The sequence below is a fragment of the Lampris incognitus genome, chromosome 13, assembly GCF_029633865.1.
Source record: "Lampris incognitus isolate fLamInc1 chromosome 13, fLamInc1.hap2, whole genome shotgun sequence".
Taxonomy (NCBI): Eukaryota; Metazoa; Chordata; class Actinopteri; order Lampriformes; family Lampridae; genus Lampris; species Lampris incognitus.
Window position 1 is genome coordinate 34,919,391 of NC_079223.1, and position 6,000 is coordinate 34,925,390.

The 6,000-nt window shown below is 47.4% G+C and overlaps 1 protein-coding gene across 2 annotated transcripts in view; it reads right to left on the reverse strand.

Moving 5' to 3' along the window:
• Positions 1-6,000, reverse strand: part of zmiz1a (zinc finger, MIZ-type containing 1a) — a 77,216-nt gene that overhangs the window by 12,781 nt on the left and 58,435 nt on the right. The gene's annotated exons all lie outside the window — the stretch shown is intronic.

Below are 6,000 nucleotides of genomic sequence, written 5' to 3' on the forward strand. Positions count from 1 at the left end.
GATCTAGAAACCGAATACTACAGTCTGTGTCTGTAGTGGAACGCAAACTGACATCTATCCGTTGTATAAAATGGAGGGAGTGAGATGGACAGCCAAAAGAAGGGGTTGGTGCTCTGGGTGTAGGCCTTGCAGGAAGTTAAGGCACCAATGTGATGTTCCTCCAGGTCTACAGGGCAGAGGAGCAACACTCCTCCTCTCTCCGGTCCTTTCCACCTCTTGTCCACTCTCTCCTCCTCACTCTCCATTCTTCTCTTCTTTTTCCCTCCCCTGCACTCCGCATGCCTCTCATTTCTCCTCCGCCCTTCCCCTCCCCTCCCCTTACCTCCTCTCCTCTTCTTTAGCATAATGATTAATCAGACTGCTCAGACATTACTGGAGTCTCTCCGTGCAGACAGAGCTGAGCGGAGCAGACACATTGGGAGCGCATTAAATCTCAACATTCATAGCCACAAGACAAGATCACAGTCACACATCTCTCTCCCACCCAACCTGAGGCTGGGTTACAATGAGATCTAGTGTTTCAACGCAACTCAGGTTCAGAATCTGTGTATTTTGGCAATGCCCTGTGATAATATCTGTGCCCCTAGTATTTTCTCAGGAGTGAACACGTCTCGTGAAGCTAGGACCGGCAACTACGTGTCATCACATCTGGAAAATTAAATCTAAAAAACACGGGTGTCAAGAAACCAAAGGATTTTTTTCTTCTTCATGGATACTGACAGTACGGTTTCTGTCTGAAGGTGCTGAGGACACTGACAATTATGGCTTCTGTCTGCACAGTGTGGTGCCAACTGCAGCCTATAGGCCGGCATCACGATGCCAACTTCTTAAGATGAACATACGACACTTTGATTAGTAGAAATATAATCTGACAGGTAACCGAATTTACAAAGGTAGAAGAGGTGGAATGGATGGAGGGGAAAGGGAAGAAAGGAAATGAGATTAAACAAGATGAGAGGAGAGGAGAGAACAGCAGTGACTTTTCTATTTTTCCAAGAGGGCGGAGAGAGCCAAACCTCCTAGTTAGAGAGGAATTATTCCACCCTGCCATTACAGGGAGCTTATCTCCACACTAAATCATAACCTCTGCACCGAGGGCCTGTCTCTTCAACTGGCAACCCACCGTTTACACCTGAAGATCAGCTCTAAGCACAAGTGACGGGGTTTCTCTGAGAAAGAGCCAAAGGAGAGAAACAGAGTAGTCACACGCCAATCTGCTGGTATAAGAGTGGGAGCTATCATATCAGGATGGCCACAGGCCATTCAATCTAACAAGCTGCCCAGGCCAGAAGACATTCAAAACAGAGCGAGGGACCTAATGGTGCCTTGCATATTGAGACAATCTCGCAAAGAGAAGGCTATGTGACCCTGCTTTAACTCCACAGTCTACTATATCAAAAGTGCTGCAAAACACCCCTTCCAGATGAAAAGTGGACTATAACACTTGTCACGCTCTACCTGCTTTAACGCCCCTCACAGTTTCAGAATCACAATCAGGTTTATTGGCCACATAGGTTCGCACATACATGGAATTTGACTCCGGTTTCGTGGCTCTCTCAGTGTACTTAATATAGAATAACAACACTACAACACAACACAACAAGTGTGGCGAGTTTGCATGGAGAATGACAGGCAGAGATCCCTTTTTTTTTGTTTTAATTTGTTTCCCCTTTTTCTCCCCAATTAAAATTTGCCCAATTACCCCACTCTTCCGAGCCGTACCGGTCATTGCTCCACCCCCTCTGCCGATCTGGGGCGGGCTGCAGACTACCATATGTCTCCTCCGATACATGTGGAGTCGCCAGCCGCTTCTTTTCACCTGACAGTGAGGAGTTTCACCAAGGGGACGTAGCATGTGAGAGAATCACACTATTCCCCCCAGTTCCCCCTCGAACAGGCACCCCGACCAACCAGATGAAGTGCCAGTACAGCGACCAGCACACATACCCATATCCGGCTTCCCACCTGCAGACACGGCCAATTGTGTCTGTAGGGATGCCCGACCAAGCTGGAGGTAACACGGGAATTCGAACTAGTGATCCCCATGTTGGTAGGCAACGGAATAGCCCGCTACGCTAGCCAGATGCCCGCAAGGGTTTCATTTGACAGGCAGTTTCTATGTCTCATACAGTGCGTGACCCCAGGAGTGCTTTTTGCCCCTCCCCAATGGTTGCCGAACAATGGCTTCCCCTAACGAGGCCAGTCTGGAACACAACAGTCTTAGTCAAAAGTCCTACAGTCAGTCAGTAAAATGATCATGTACGCAGTCCGAGTCGAACCCCCAAACAAACAACAAAACAAACATGAACACAACATTACTAAAACAATGATCTGAACATTAATGTGAACAGTCCCATAATCCATTGCACCGCCCCAGTGCATAGCTGTCAATCATCATCATTGGCTGTCACTCCGGGTTGAGTATGACCGTCCTCCCTCTGGGTCCTCAGGTGGGTGTAGAGGCTGATCCTGGAGCCTCATAATGGGAGGACGCCTGTGCGTGACAGCTTTTTACGTGGAGTGGCTGATGCGTCTGCAGCCACCACAGGGGTCTTGGCAGGGGGGCGGCCAGAGTCCAATGGCATGGAGAACCAAGATGATTGGGGACCGCCCTCTGTTGCAGCCTTCATCTGCCTTCACTGCCGTTGAGACCTGGAGACATCTTCCGCCAGTTCCGCTTTTGAGGTGTTTGTTGGATCGTGCTTCATCTGGACCCTCCCCCTTGACTTGTCCGCCTTGGGTGACCCTACCAGGAGGAGCCAAGCTCCGGACGGCACAGCTCTTGGGATCATTAGTACACGCAAGCTTCTCCACCACGGCAAGGTGGCGATCCAGGAGAAGAGCTGTCAATAGTCCAGCGACCGCCCTCCCCGGTCGCTACATAGCCCCCATCTAAGGGGTCAGTTGTCCTCAACAACCCCATCACCCAAAACATAGTTCCTCAAATGTCCAGGGTGCCATCGCTGGCGAACAGGCCTCCTGGGGCTTTACAGGAAGCACACCTGGGGGAGAAGCACACTGATCGGCGTATAGAGGGGCTACTCTTTTGAAACTGATCCTTTTGATCATTCCATCCAAATGTTTCTCCCTAAAAACAGTGTTACGATGCTTGGACATCTTGGCAAATAGATAACAAAGAGGAGTTACCAAGGGCAGCCACCATCTAGCCAACACAGAAACGAGAAGTGGCTTTAAGGTTATAAAAGCAAGGTCTTGCCTTCCTTCCTCCCTTCCCCCTTTCTCATTCTCCTGTCTCTCTCGCTCTCCTCCTCTTTGAGTGTATTCCCAATCCCTTTGAACGACTAAAAAAGCTCATTAATTAAATCATTGTCTTTCTAGTTAAAGGTTTATCAGCTACCTGGCGAAGACAAGGCAAGGTCAGCGTCTTTGTTATGACCTTATTCATTTCCACGTTACACATTCAATTACAAGTCTTTACAAGGCAGAATGTGGTGTTATTTAGAATTCAAACTAATGTCGGATTTAATATCTTTTAGCATTTGTAGTTATCAGCCAGAGTAAGCATCACATTACATATGCATTTCTGGCAGTGCTGTTACCTGGAAACAGTGATGCGGGCCAAATCCAGTAAATTAAAGACTGAATTATGGTCCAAATGTAAAAAAATGAGTAATTTGCGAAATGGGCAACATCGAGTACATGACGACAACACAATTACTGCCGTGGAAGACAAATGGTGAGTGGGAATATTCTACAACAACATGACAAAGGGACAGAGAACCTTTCCCTGAGAAGCCTGTCCACTTCTGCATTTCCCCGAGAGAGAGGACAGCAAACCTTCACCGCAGCGGCTTCTTCTCTTTTCTTAGCAGCTGCTTTTATTTGAGCAATGCCTGCAGACATATGGACCTTCCTCATCCTGACGGCGACGCAGTATTTAAAGCTGTGGGGCTGACTGTTAGCAGAAGCCCTGGCTTGTTCGCACTTCACCTCAGCCCCTGTGGGAGCAGTGGGGAGGGGGAGTTAAGCCCTGGCAACAGGCTGAGCGCACCATTAACTAATGATAGAGTGTGTGCACAAGTCCCGTTTTACAAGGAACTCCCAATGCTAATTACTCACAAAAATGCTGTGTGCGTGTGTGTGTGTGAGTGTGTGTGTGTGTGTGTGCGTGTGTGTGGTAAATGTTGTCCTCTAAGGGACATATCATTTGCAAGTGAAACCGTGCCAAAGTGCTACTTCAGCTAACTCAAAGTTCAAATTAGTGAACCCCCTGCATCATTTTTCAATAAGCTCCATGAGCCCGACCTCTCTTTATCAATACGCTCTGGACACATTTCACGTGTGACGCCCCCTACCTGCTGTAAGTCATGTGCATAGAGCACATTTATACTGGTTGGGGATACGAGGGCAGTGGAACTGATGGAGAGAAGCTTTTACCCTCCTCACCAGCAGCTGCTAAGGGATTCACGAGCAAGGCACTTGACCCCCGACTACTAAGGGAAGCTGGTGAGTGGCCAAAAGTGGAAGGCTATGGTTACTCTGGGCAGGCCCCTCCTATGAGAATTTGTAACTGATTGAGTGAATAAAGTGAATAAAGGTTACAAAGTGTAAACACACACACACACACACACACACACACACACACACACACACACACACACACACACAGTGCATGTTATGCGAACCCTGAGAACAGCATTGAAATTATTTCCCATCCACCGCACATGATATAGCAGAATTCCTCAATACTCTGCCGGGCACGTGATCTATACGGCACAAAGGCAAAGCTCAAACCTTCATCACAAGTTTATATTTCACTGCACGGACCACACTACTCACACAAGGCTCTGATAGAAACATGTTATACTCTGCATGCATCTGTAGTTCTCTTGATAAGGAAACAATATAGAGAAAATGTCACAGGAAAAATATTGCACTTTTTTTTAACATATACACTGCAGCACTACACATAAAAAGCCTACAGAGACAATGTGTGAGATGAAAAAAAGAAAGAAGCAATTTGTAAAAACCCTGCGTCCTGGTGGATACAGGTTTTTAAATCACTGGCAGGTAGTTCTACGCTGTGTGGGTAGAAAATATTATGCACATGATGAAATATGGAGGTGGGGGATATAAAACCCTGGAAAATAAAAGTCATGCTTTTGCGGAAGTGTAATGGAAACCATTTAGCAGCCAATGATATCCCCCCATCTCTATCCTGCCACCCCCTCCCCTCTCTGTTCAGCCAACTTCTTCCCAGAGAAGAGCATATCAAATGGGCTTTAGTCTCAACGGCTGCAGGGTAGAGCGAATCAAACAAGCCCTAGAGGAAGCCAGCACTGTGTCAGGAAAAAAAATAATGAATCAAACCGAGTAATTCATGTGTCGGGAACTCAATTTTGTAAAATGCATAAAAACTGAAAATGTTTGTCTTATCATTAGTTTCATCCAAAAAAAATGTTTTAAGCTGTGACATGCTTTTTTATTGTTTTTGTTTCAACTGATAACACAATGCAGGTTTCCCCACCAGTGCCGGTTTGATAGATTTCCCAGCCGGGACCTCTGGCAGAACACCAAACAAACGAACGAACAGAGAGAGGGGGGGGCGGGGGGGATAGAGGACGGATGGAAGGATGCAGGGCAGAGGACAGGTGGAGATGGAGGGAGTGGGTAGATCCCCTCCTCCCCGGGATGAGTGTGGGTCACAAGCCAAGGGATGCTGTAAGCCCAGAAGGGAGGGTAGCTCTACCTGAGTCACTCTGACATCTCCTGCAGGTGTTGGTTTCTGTGGGGGTTCAAATTACACATTTTTAACTGGGGAGGGTTATCAGGCAGCATCAACACCAAACACAATGCAGAAGCACAGCTAGAGCCAACTAGTGTACAGGCACAGTTGTGTGGGATATCGCAGCAAAAACAACCAGTTTACCAAGGTAGTCTATCTCATTTTAAGTCTCATAATGCCGACTTCAAGATATTGCTCGTAAAATGTTCTTACCCCACTGGCGGACGGCATCGCTCCTTTCAAGACAGTGTACT